This window comes from Schistocerca nitens, chromosome 7 (genome assembly GCF_023898315.1).
Source record: "Schistocerca nitens isolate TAMUIC-IGC-003100 chromosome 7, iqSchNite1.1, whole genome shotgun sequence".
NCBI lineage: Eukaryota > Metazoa > Arthropoda > Insecta > Orthoptera > Acrididae > Schistocerca > Schistocerca nitens.
Window position 1 is genome coordinate 267433678 of NC_064620.1, and position 14461 is coordinate 267448138.

Below are 14461 nucleotides of genomic sequence, written 5' to 3' on the forward strand. Positions count from 1 at the left end.
TAAGGTTTTGAGGGCACTGTCAGTCTTACATCTATTCTCAAGCTGGTTTCGAAACCATTTGTTGTTTCAGTTGGAAGTGCCCCTGTGCATGTGCAGATGCAACTGATTGACCTGCAAGGTAATTTCAGTTATAATTACAAATCTTTTTATATTAAAACAGTCCAGGATGCCTACATTGCTTTTCTCAGGTAAATTTTCCAAGTCTCTATAATGAGGTTGCAAAAGTGTTCCAGTACTTTGATCAAAATATTTGTGTGAAGGACTTTTTCTCGATTATGAAACTATGAGGGTCATTCAATAAGTAATGCCCCGTATTTTTTTTCCTCAGACCATATTTATTGTTAAGAGTCAGAATTTGGTGTCAGTATACATCAGCATGTCTTGTCCATGTCCTATTTTTCTACGTAGTCTTCATCACATTCTATGGCCGTACGCCAATGTTGTGGAAGAGCATGTATTCCCTGCTGGTGAAAGCTCTTGTCCTGCAGGCATAGCCATGTTTTCACTGCATGACTGACACACTCGTCATCTTCAAAGTGTGTTCCCTACTCCAACAGTTCAGATGAAATGGCCTTCTTTTGAATCTTGTGGTCTGCTGTGAGCATTCGTGGAACCCATCGTGAGCACCTCTTTGAATATCCAAGAGTGTCTATCATTGCAGATGCACTTCCAATGCTGACTGACAATTGTAGAGCCAATTGTTGAGTTGTGAAGCACTGATCAGCATGAATAATGGCATCTGCACGATTCAGTATGTCTGGAGCAGTGGCTGTGACAGGACATCCCAAGCATGGCCGAACATGGAGCTCTGTTTCTGCATTTCCTGAGGCTGTAACTTTATTTCCCCATCGCCCAACTGTACTTCTATCAACAGCAGCATTTACATACACTGCACACAAACATTTATAGATGTTCACCATGGTTTCTTTTTCTGCACACAAGAATTAAATGACAGCACACTGCTTGTAATGTGAGCTGTAGTTAGACGCCATGTTGACACTGTACTATGGCTGTGTCATCTACCAGAATGGTTCAAAACTTCACCGTGCACAGAAAAAACATCAAATGTTAAACATCAACAAAGACGTTTGCATATTAATGGCTTTTTTAAAAAAATGTGGGGCATTACTTATTGAACAACCCTCCTAAATAAGTCCTGATTATGTGGCAACTAGAGTGCGAAATTCTGTGAAATTGTTTGTTTCTCCGTGTGCCGCCAGTTAGTACCAGATAAAAATTATGTCTTCAGCTCACCAAAAATGATTTATAAACTTGTACTGTTTGTGATCTATGTTGTGAAATATAAAACCAAGTCACAAGCAGTATGACTGTATTTTCCCCCTCTTCCCTCTCCTGATGTTCAGACAGTGTGGCATGGTGGTGAGAGAAATGAGAAGCGAGACTGTGTGCTTTGGCACATGGGCCTGGGCATGGTCAGTGAGCCGAAATCTTGGCCATCTCTGGCGAAGCAAGGCTAAGGGCTTTGGCACTCGGGCCCAGGAATGGTCTGTGAGCCAAAATCTTGGCCATCCCAGCTTAGATATTTAATCGACACAACTCGGTCAAGCACCACAACACTAATACTGTATCATGGTGTATACGCCCCACAGGACAACCGAGAAATTCAGGAAAAACCAGGAATTTTTTCATATGGGGGAAAGCTGGGAAAAATCCAGGAAGTTTTTAGAATTTCGGGAATTTTTCATTGTTTTAATTTTTAAATTTTTGTGGTTTTGACTGGCAATAACTAACATTCTAACAAAGAATTTTACTTTAGCCTACGTCTGCAGTAAAATACTGCAGCAATAAAACATGAACAAGAGAAAAACACCTGTATAATACTTAAGTTACAAAGAAAATGCACCATTTACAACAATAAAACGGCAGTGCACATAAGTGTCCGCCAACACCAAAATGTGTCAAAGATTTTAGGATGAAGACTATGCAATACTTCATAACAACACATTGCTTTCAATGAGCATGATGTCAGCACTTTTTTAATTAGGTTTGTTTGAGCAGTTGCCAGCAGGCCCATGTGCAAGCTCAGAGCTGAAGTTGCATATGAGCAACACATTCTCCTCCTCCTAGATCTTGAGATGTGGTTGTTAAATGCATAAGCAGTAGCTGCAAGCAGCCAGATGCTACCCAGAAAAAATTTTCTGGCATGCCCAAGCTGCCAGATTCATGCATGCGCAGAGCAGTCAAGAGTTGTATGGTGAGTGGTCTCCACGTGTCCCACGTTTATGTTTAGTGATTTTGCTTTTCTCTCTTTACAACTCTCACGACAAATGAAGACAAAATTAATTCCTTGGTTGGGAGCTATCAAATGAATTAAAATACACTCCTGGAAATTGAAATAAGAACACCGTGAATTCATTGTCCCAGGAAGGGGAAACTTTATTGACACATTCCTGGGGTCAGATACATCACACGATCACACTGACAGAACCACAGGCACATAGACACAGGCAACAGAGCATGCACAATGTCGGCACTAGTACAGTGTATATCCACCTTTCGCAGCAATGCAGGCTGCTATTCTCCCATGGAGACGATCATAGAGATGCTGGATGTAGTCCTGTGGAACGGCTTGCCATGCCATTTCCACCTGGCGCCTCAGTTGGACCAGCGTTCGTGCTGGACGTGCAGACCGCGTGAGACGACGCTTCATCCAGTCCCAAACATGCTCAATGGGGGACAGATCCGGAGATCTTGCTGGCCAGGGTAGTTGACTTACACCTTCTAGAGCACGTTGGGTGGCACGGGATACATGCGGACGTGCATTGTCCTGTTGGAACAGCAAGTTCCCTTGCCGGTCTAGGAGTGGTAGAACGATGGGTTCGATGACGGTTTGGATGTACCGTGCACTATTCAGTGTCCCCTCGACGATCACCAGTGGTGTACGGCCAGTGTAGGAGATCGCTCCCCACACCATGATGCCGGGTGTTGGCCCTGTGTGCCTCGGTCGTATGCAGTCCTGATTGTGGCGCTCACCTGCACGGCGCCAAACACGCATACGACCATCATTGGCACCAAGGCAGAAGCGACTCTCATCGCTGAAGACGACACGTCTCCATTCGTCCCTCCATTCACGCCTGTCGCGACACCACTGGAGGCGGGCTGCACGATGTTGGGGCGTGAGCGGAAGACGGCCTAACGGTGTGCGGGACCGTAGCCCAGCTTCATGGAGACGGTTGCGAATGGTCCTCGCCGATACCCCAGGAGCAACAGTGTCCCTAATTTGCTGGGAAGTGGCGGTGCGGTCCCCTATGGCACTGCGTAGGATCCTACGGTCTTGGCGTGCATCCGTGCGTCGCTGCGGTCCGGTCCCAGGTCGACGGGCACGTGCACCTTCCGCCGACCACTGGCGACAACATCGATGTACTGTGGATACCTCACGCCCCACGTGTTGAGCAATTCGGCGGTACGTCCACCCGGCCTCCCACATGCCCACTATACGCCCTCGCTCAAAGTCCGTCAACTGCACATACGGTTCACGTCCACGCTGTCGCGGCATGCTACCAGTGTTAAAGACTGCGATGGAGCTCCGTATGCCACGGCAAACTGGCTGACACTGACGGCGGCGGTGCACAAATGCTGCGCAGCTAGCGCCATTCGACGGCCAACACCGCAGTTCCTGGTGTGTCCGCTGTGCCGTGCGTGTGATCATTGCTTGTACAGCCCTCTCGCAGTGTCCGGAGCAAGTATGGTGGGTCTGACACACCGGTGTCAATGTGTTCTTTTTTCCATTTCCAGGAGTGTACATTCATATAGTTATGGAAAACTAAAACATCTTATTAGTTCCAGTTTTCTGATTTTATTTTATTTCCACATTATTGGCAATCAAGCATTAATATCTATTCAGAACAATGAAGTTAATTTTGGTGGTTAATTTTTTTCCATAGAGGCCGTCAATTTATTTGGAACGAAGTGCTTCATTCCAAACTATTAGCTAGTGTCAACTATTCGCTGAACTTCAAGTGCATGTTTTCACATTGGTATGTATGGCATTACACCATAAAAAAGAACCAAGCATAAGATAATACAGTAATCATACGCCAAGAGAATTGGCTTCCTGGAAACTAGACTTAAAAGCTTTAGCAGAATTTTACATATCTGCCTTCCATGAAATTCAGTATTTTTCGATCACAAGACATGTTTCAGCACTTGTCTGGCACCTTCTCCAGGCTTGACATTATTTCTTAATTTGTGTTGTTTACAGATTAAGTATACAGAATGCCATTCTTCAGTAAGTTATAGACTGGGAGCACACCGTGTTTTATCATTGTTAACTCCCCACAAGGCTTTGGATTTACACCTGGAGTAGGACATAAACTGCCAGTTATACAATTTCTGGGTTTGACAAGTAACCTTGTTAATTTTTATACAGCTGGAAAAAGTAATGACAAGTTTATTGTTCTTGGTTCTGGTTTACACAAACAACTTTTTTATTTTTGCAATAAATTTGTATTCCTTATTACTAGCTTTTTGCAGTGCTGTTTGGACGTAAACTTGATTGGAAATGCTACTTAACAGTTTTGCAGTGTACTAATAATAAAAAAAGTCTATGTTGAAGCCACAACACAGTGAAATATTAAGGTATACTTGAAAAAAGAGACAGCATTGGTCGTATATATATATATATATTTTTTTTTTTTTTTTAATACTATTGCAAAATCGATTTTCTGTCACTGAGTGACCATCTTCAGTGCTATATTGTATAACTTAAATTGGGATGCACTGTTGTCACTATGCTTACGGCGATCACATAGTCTATGTGATCGCCGTAAGCATAGTGACAACAGTGCATCCCAATTTAAGTTATACAATATAGCACTGAAGATGGTCACTCAGTGACAGAAAATCGATTTTGCAATAGTATAAAAAAAAAAAAAAAAAATATACGACCAATGCTGTCTCTTTTTTCAAGTATACCTGTTATCTGGTCGTTGTGCACAAGACAACATGGAGTCGCCAATCAATGAAATATTAAGGTACTTTGAGTTGTAGAATCTAGTTTTAGAACGAATATTGTACTAAGGACTGCTGTCTAATTTTGCATTCCTTATCTGGATAGGATATATAAAAACAATTTGCCTACTTACAGTAACTCCATGTATCTCTTCTGAACAACATGCTGCACATGGCCACATGATGCTGCTGTAATGTCATCAGCAAACAGTCGCAGACTGCTGCTCATCCCATCTTGTCAGATCATTTATATATAGATAGAAGAAGAGTGATCCCATCTACTCCTGATGAAACTTTTGTCTCCAATGAACGCTCGCCATCCTGGACAAATTACTAGGTTATATTACTTCAGAAGTCTCCAAGCTACTCACATATTTTATAATTTATTCCAACAAAAAAAATCAGTTTTTGACAAAATAATTTAATTGGATAAATAAAAAAATCTACTCACCAGGTGGCGGCAGAACACACACATAAAAAGAGGTTTTAATTAAGCAAGCTTTCAGAACAAGTGACTCCTCTTTCAGGAAGAAGGGTTGAAGGCTAAAGAAGAGGGGTGAAGGAAAAGTACTGTGGAGGTTTAGGAAAAAGGGTAGATTTTGGGAAAGTCACCCAGAACTGCAAGTCCGGGGAGACTTACCACACAGGATGAAAAGGAAAGATTGATTGTTAGGGACTGCATGAAATGAGATTTGAAAACCTGGGAGCTTAAAGGTGGAAGACAGGGTAATATGCAAGACAGATTATCGCTTAAACAACATGCATGAGTTAATAAGAGTGAAAAGCTAAGTGCATTCTACATAACAGAGGTGGGAGGGGGGCAGTGAAAAATTGACAGGTAAGACAATGAAAAATGTAGAAAACTAAAATAGAGTGAAGAAAAGAGTATTTACAGTGAAGAAATACTGAGGCAGAAGAAACTAACGTAAATAAAGGGTAAGTGGGTGGTGAGAACCAAGGACATATTGTAGCGCTACTTCTCACCAATGGAGTTCTGAGAAACTCATGTCTTGGGGTTGAAAAAAGATGGCACATGTGGTGGAACAGGCACCGTGGTCATGACTGTCATGTTGTAGAACATACTCTGCAACAGGATATTGCATGTTGCCAATATACACCCTCTGGCCACACCCATTCATCCTGATTGGTAATTTTGTGGTAGTCATGTTGCATAAACACTCTTGAGTCTTTTACATCGGTATGACTACCACCAAATTATCAATGAAGATGAATGGCCATAGCTGGAGGGTGTATACTGCAACATGACAATCATGACCTCGATGCCTGTTTCTCCATATGCACCATCTTGATTCTTCCCCAGACACCAGTTTCACAGAACTCTGCAGGTGGGAAGTAGTGCTACAATAAGTCCTTGGCTCCTGCCCTCAATTGTTAGTTTCTTCCGTCTCAGCATTTCTGCACTGTAACTACTCTTTTCTTCACTCCATTTTAGTTTTCTACATCTTTCATTGTCTTACCCATGTATTTTTCACCACCTCCCCCCCCCAGTTCTGTTATATAGAATGCACTTAGCTTTTCACTCTTATTAACTCATGCACGATCTTTAAGCAATAATCTCTGTCTTGCACCTTTAAACTCCCAGGTTTTCAAATCTCATTCCATGCAGTCTTTCCTTCTTATCCCGTGCAGTAAGTCTCCTCTGACCCGCAGTTCCAGGTGACTTTCCCGAAATCTAACCCTTTTCCTAGACCTCTCCAGTCCATTTCCTTCACACCTCTTCCTTCCCCTTAAACCCTTCTGCCTGTAGAAGGAGCCACTGGCTCCGAAAACTTGCCACAACCGTCTTTTATATGTGTGTTCTGCCACCACTTGGTGAGTAGATTTTGTAATTTATTCCATATGATTGGACCTTTAACAGTCTGCAGTGTAGCACTGTGTCTAATGCTTTCTGGAACTCTAGGTATATGAAATGTGCTTGTTGCCTCTTTATTCATATTACACAGGGTAATGTGCAAGACAAGGGCAAGCTGAATTTCGCGCAAGTGGTGCTGTGTAAATTCATGTTGATTTGTGGATAGAAGCTTTCATCTCCCCCATCCAGGTTTAAGTTTCCTGCAGTTCCCATAAACTGATTAAGGCAGGACACAGCCAGTATCCTTGTCATTGATCGTTACTAGCTGACACTCTATCTGTAACGCCTTTTTTGTCGATGGGACGTTAAACCCTAATCTTTCTTCCTTCGATCTGCAATGACTTTTTTTGAAAAGTTATTGAAACCTAATCTTCCTTACATTGAGTTTATGCAACCACAAAAACTATTTCTCACATTATCAACTACCTGTCAGAATGCTGACCTACTTTTATGTTTAAGTGCAATTTACCATACTTATTTAGGTAATTCTTGGGTATTTCCATCTCTGATAATCCATGTGCACATAATTCGAAATGAAAATACAGAGAATAAAACACTTATGTTTCACTAACATTCAATATTCAGAAACTTTGCCATAGAACTTAATCAAACGTTTTTATTATATGAATTATCATAAGAAACAGACTAATTATTATTGGTTCAACTGATGTAAAAAGGAAATAGATATTCATAATGAAGTTTCACTTTGCAGTGGAGTGTGCAGTGATATGAAACTTACTGTCAGATTAAAACTATGTGCCAGACCAGGACTTGAACCTGGGACCTTTATCTTTCACGGGCAAATACTCTGCTGACTAAGCTACCCAAGCACGATTCATGACCCACTCTCAAAGCTTTACTTTCGCCAGAGCTCGTACCTGTGAAAGGCAATCGTCCAGGTTCAAGGCCTGGTCTGGCACACACATTTAATCTGCCATGAAGTTTCAAAATAGATATTAATATATACCTATGGAAAGAATGATAAATAAGTGCTACACATTTTCAGTGACTTTTTTTGTGTGTTGTGGCTAAAAGTAGGAGATGGAAGGAAGAAATACAGAGACTTCCCAAGATGTGACCAGTCACAAATTACTTATGGTACATTCCTAACACTGGACTCATGATCCTTAGGATCTAAAGCAAAAGAGAAAAGAAGTTCCTTTAGAAGAGACTAAGGATCTTGTATAAAGGAAGGTGCAGCGAGAAATTATTGAAAGAAACTAAACTTAACTGTGAAGCATTAGCAACAGGTCAGATTTGAAAACTTTAAAAGTGGGAAGTCGCTAATTATATATTGCAGATAAGAACAAGACACACAATGTAATAACCTAGTGAAACAAAAATGGACAATAACAGAGAACTGGCAGATGGATGGGGGAATTCAAACATATGGAAAGAAAGATGCCAAATGTAAAAGAGAGACAAGTAATGAAAAACAAGAAATAGAAGTAATACTTTAAATTAGAGACCCATGTGATTGACATGATTTTTGGAATGCATACACTGTGCTCCAACACTATAAAATACCTTGAAGCAAATGTTATACTGACATGTAACCAGCTTTACTCAAATAACTAGGCTACATTATGTAACCGATACTATGTAACCGTCTCCAAAGTCAACTAGGCTCTAGGTATTCTCTACCTCTGGCATCATGGTGAGTGTAAAAGGTGAAAATACTGTTTTTGTAAAATACAATTGGCTCTTCACTCAAATAAAGTAATGAGTGCTATCGACGGGGGATCTCAAGTTGATCGCAAGGCTTTTGACAATGTTCCTTACAAGCATCTTCTAATCAAATTGCAATCATATCGAGTATTGTCTCAGCTGTGCAACTGGGTTCATGATGTCCTGTAAGAAAGATCATGGTTTTTAGTTATTGACAAAATATCGTCCAGTGCAACCAGATTAATATCTGGTGGTACCTAGAAAGCGTTACATGCTCTGCCCTCTAGTTAATCTACACAAATTATTTAGAAGATAGTTTAGGCAGTCTTGATAAGAAGATCAATCCATGTTACAAAGTGATTTAGATAAGACATGTGCTTAGTGTGAAAAGTGGCAATAGACCCTAAAGAGTAAATAGTTTAAGAATCTCCACAGAGTAGTTAGAAAATTCTGTTAAATTTCAGTTGTACAGTAAATCACACAGAATTAAAGTGTATCTTCTGGAGCATTACTGAATGATATGGTATCCTTATCAGACAGGATTGAAAGAGGATGTGAAAAAATTTCAAATAAGGGTAGCTCATTTCGTATATCTTGAAATTGGGGTGAGTGTTAGGGGTACGATAAGCAAGTTAATGTTGTCGTGACATTAGAAAAGTTTAATAAATTTTATTGCATGCCAGATCATAACAAGAGAAGTGAGGCAGGTTTTGTATGCAAGGCGGCCCACGTGCATGTCAGAGGGAAGCCAAACAGGATATTGGGGGCCAATAATGCTTCCCAAACCAGCTGGACACAATTTGCATCTTCAGGGCTGGTCAGACATGCCAGCAAGGTACTACACTTGACACTTCCCCAACAGCGCCATGTGTTGAGTTCAGTAGAATAATAGGAAACTTTTCGACACCCGTAATGAAACACTGCAGAGCATTCAACAGAATTTTGCACTTGGTGCATGGGAGCATACTCATCATGCCAGATGAGAGTTAAACATTCATCACATATCTCTTCAGCATGTTTTGTGGTGATGTTTGTGTTCCAAACCAACCATACAGGATTCAGTTGCTTGAAGCCCTTCATGATGGTGATTTGTAACAACATGTAGAGTTTTGTACTATCATTGTGGGCATGGATATTCCACAGTTGCATGTAGAAGATATACCCTAGGAAAATTGAATGGTTCTTTTGAAAATAAAAAACTTTGTACTCCTATTTGTAAGAAAAGTTGACCCTAAGTTTCCGTCTTAGCTCTTATAGAAGGTATGGTCTTGTGAAATTGGATGAATCTTTTTGAAAAATCATGTGTAATGAACCATGGTTGAGAAATGGAGCACACAATTTTCCAAATATTGTGTAGTGAAGCACCAGCTCGAAATGGTGAACACTGTGCTCAGTATCAAATTGTGCATGAAGTTGTGAAACTGTTCAGCACATTGCATCATTCCTCATGTAATAGTTTGGCTTGCCTCAATGACAGTATATCAAAGGTGGTGCAGATTCCTTGGCTGTTCTGTGTCATCCATCCCTCATGTAGTGAGGGTAGGGCAGAGCCTCTAAGCCTCACCACTGGAGTTAGGTTGGAATGGCACTGTTGTGAGATGTTTTACTCCATTACATGTGCAGCGTGCCTGGAACAAATACTCTGGATCACATTGAGGTCTGTTGTCCATTACAATAGTCTCTGGATAACCTATTTTTTTCAAAAAAAGTTTGTTCTGTTGACCACAGTGAGGCTTGAGTCCTGGAGGAATGTACTGGGGAAATGGTCATGTATGCACTCACATGGTAGCAATGGTGTTGTTCAGCTGTGGGTGTGTTGTGATTTGATGGGGGAGGGGGGGGGTGATGGGTTCCCAGGCAGGTTTTGCAGGCATGGGCTGTCTGCTCTGTCGTGCATGATGTCAGCATGGCATCTTGCAAGTGCCCTCATGTGCGTCATCCCCCAGAGATTCACTGAGTGAGGTGGCTTAGTGGTTAGCATACTGGACTCACATTCAGGTGGATGACAGTTCAAACCTGCATCCAGCCATCCTCATTTAGGATTTCCATGATTTCCCTAAATTGCTCAGGCAAATGTCGGGATGGTTCCTTTGAAAGGACATGGCCAGTTTCCTTCCCCATCCTTCCTAATCCTATGGGTTCCCTCCCCCAAATCAACCAATCAGCATACAGGAGGTTGATGACATGGTGATGCAAAGGTGGGCTATAATCACACAGTGCATATCATCCATTGCCACCATCAACACTCTCTGGATCACATTAATCCTATATGTAAAAGTAGTTGTAGAACTTGTGGAGGGAATGAGGCAGAAGATGTTTGGGTGTTGTGGCCACTTTTTTCTCTTTTGTTAATTCACAGTTATTGAAATTACAGTTCAGCCAATTTTGTTGTGTGTGGATGACATTTCCTGGCTGCTGACCTCATGTTACACTGGTGACAGTTATACATTATCATCAAAGCACTTATCTGTGTTACTTATCTTTCAGATTAGTTGTTGCAAACAACGTTGTAAAATTGCCGGTGCACTAGTGGTTTTAAAGGGTAGCCATTTACATCAGCACAGTCCGAAAGCCGTATTATTCACCATTAAATAGTGGTGTCTACACAATGCAGCCACAGCAGACTGCTGCCACATGTTGCTATTTAGAACAATGAATGCAAAGTGTTTCTGTGTGGGGGCACTGACCACTTCAAAAAATTGCTGGGACATCCTGGATACCGATCACCACTGATGCGATGTTGGGGGTGGGACAGTGAGGTATCACGTAAAGATTGAGATGTTACTGACATGCACTGTTGCTGAGCATGTGCTGTGGATGTGTCATTATTTGAACATCAGCATTAGAATTCAAGGTGTGATAAGGTGGAACACAAACGTAATGTGATCCAGTCACACTTATAATGGCTCAGATGGTAATCTTGCTTTATAGAAGAAATGTTGGGCGCGTGTGTGGAGGATTGCTGTGCTGCTGCTAATATTGTAAAATCTTTTGTTGTTGATACTATCTGCTTGAGGAAAAGATTTGCTAGTTAAAGGGCTGTTCAAAAACTTCCCTATCGGGGGGGGGGGGGGGGGGGGGCTAATTTTTACATTTCACTCTAAAGATTCAGCTTGCAAGCCTCATATGAGTATGCACACTTAAATTGACATTTGCACATTACAGCTTTGAGATCAGCTTGCAGAGGCTCAGCATTACCTTGCTGAGTAGTGGCTTGGTGACCCCAGGGCTCCTCAGATGGAGGCTGGGCAGAGCTGCCAGTCCTCTTGTCACCTTGTGCTCTGAGCATGCATCAGCAACCATCGAGTGGTGCAACGGTGGAATGTTGTGTCACCGGAACTGAAGATCTTGGCTTAACCACCCAGATTGTGAAGATGGTTAAAACCTTTATAAAATAACCGTCAATCTCAAGGCACCCTGCATGCTGATGAGATGTGTGGCTGTTGAGAAGGAACAGTCACTAGAATGGAATCTGTGGGAAATGTGGCAACACTTGGCCACTAGACGAAACAAATGTATGCCTCTCCTACAAAAAATCTTTATTAAGTAAATGAATGAAAAAGCACCACATTTATATAAATAAACCAAAAATAAAATTAATGATAAACATATCTTCTCATACTTATGTCACAGATACTTTTCTTTTGTTGGCTTCAGCCATCTCCTGTAGAGCTTCCGTGAAATTCAAACATTCAGCTAGCTCTTGTTCTGTTGAACAATTGCCAGCCCACACAGTCATTTCTGGCCCGTTGCTGACCTCAGGTAGGTTTTAATTGGTATAAGCTTCGTAAAACTTCTTACTCCACTTGCCATGGTCACCAGTTGCGTAGCAAAATTTGTATGGCTAAACTTACGTTTGTCATAAAGCCAAACTCTTGTATGAGTTTCAAAGTTTCAATTGGTGTGCTGCCAGGCTTTACCAATGTGGAAGTCAATTTAAGTTCACCTTTAAAATCATTGAGACTGATGTCCTTAGCCCATCCATGACTCAAATTATTGTACAATTTGCAACATTTGTCTCTTACAATGTCAGGTGACGTGTCTTTAACTTTACAAATATCTTACGTAAAATCAAAAAGCTAACTGTGACTTTTAACACTACAACCATCGGACCATATTGGATACCTAGAACCGCCAACATGGTCATTTTGACCGCTATGTGAAGATTATTATTTTCATTCTCATTATCATCATTTCAAATGTGTATTTTAGGTTTATAAAACTAAAATAAGATGAATTATATAATTTTTCTCAAATTTAATATTTTTTCCATTTATTACATACAAGGATGAGTTTTTAGAAACATTTTATCGAATTACTAAACAAAGTTTTTATTTCAATTTCTTTTAGTAAATAATCTGACATATTTATTGTGTGCTCATTATTATGAAATTAATTACTGTACTATTTTATGTAGTGCACTTATAGTCATGAAATCCGTTTTCCAAAACCACATACTACAACAGATTTGTAAAATACTTATTTGCACTCACTGATGTGAATTACATCTCTTTAGTAGCAGTAACTACATACCACATCATTAGTTACGTCCTTTTAACTAGAGCCACACACTCACTTTTTGCAGATACAACTTGTCTTATTCCTATACTTTTTCATTTGACATTGTCTCCTCATTTTATTTCCTTCCACTGAGTTTCCAAATTCAGCTTCTGTTACCATCAAGTTACTTTTCAAGTCCATGTACCCCATACGAAGCTCCTTTGCTAGTTTCAGGATATAATTTTGATGAGCGATCTTCATCCCTGTTACTTTCTTGAAAATGATAGATGAGTTGATAGCTGCCAAGACAAGAATATTATAAAATACGTGAACTGGCCATCGATGAGTACCGGCTTGAACAGTATATTTTCTTGCCATTTGATCCACCACATCAACACCACATTTTGTATTGTTGTAGAAATCTGTTGTTTCTGGAATTTTTTCTGGCCAGTTTGAAGTTCAACTTCTGAATGCAAAGTGCTATACAGAAGCACATTCTTGTTTCGTTTGCCTCAATGTACAGTAAGAGTGTCACTGGAATGTTTGAAGAGATCTGAGTCATAAAGATTAGCCTGCAACGCCTTCACAGCATTAGGGATTTCTCTTCTTGATCCAACAATGCCAGTACCATTAGTTCTTAACTTCTTGCCCAGTTTCACTGTTATAAAAAAAATTGTTCATAGTAACCTTTCGCCCCTTCTTTTGAAACGGTTCCTTCAACTTCATTGCTTCATTTTCAGAAAGAATTTGGTCACGTGATCTGTGGTCATCTTTTCCTAAATAAGTGAACCCATTGCACAGAAATTTTGAGTCAATGTCAACAAGAAGCCAAAATTTTATACCAAATTTATCTGATTTGTGTGGCATATACTGTAAGAATGGACACTATTTTGCTTGGAAAAATCTGTTTGTCAGCAGTCAGATTTTCACCTGGAATTTAGGTCAAATGACAATTTTCAATGAATTTGTTCCAAACTTTTGATACTAAAGCGAATTCATCTGTCTTCAAACGTTCTGATCTTGTGTTTCTAATGTCGAAGCACAAAAATCTTAGAATTTCTTGAAAGCAGTTTCTCCCCATAGTACCACTGAAGATACACTGTGTGATCAAAAGTATCTGGACAGCCCCAAAAATATACGTTTTTCATATTAGGTGCACTGTGCTGCCACCTACTGCCAGGTACTCCATATCGGAGACCTCAGTAGTCATTAGACATTGTGAGAGAGCAGAATGGGGCACTCCATGGAACTCACAGACTTTGAACATGGTCAGGTGGTTGGCTGTCACTTGTGTCATAGGTCTGTATGCAAGATTTACACACACATAAAAATCCCTGGGTTCACCATTTCCGATGTGATAGTGAAGTGGAAATGTGAAAGGACACGTACAGCACAAAAGCGTACAGGCCGACCTCATCTGTTGACTGACAAAGAGAGCCGACAGTTGAA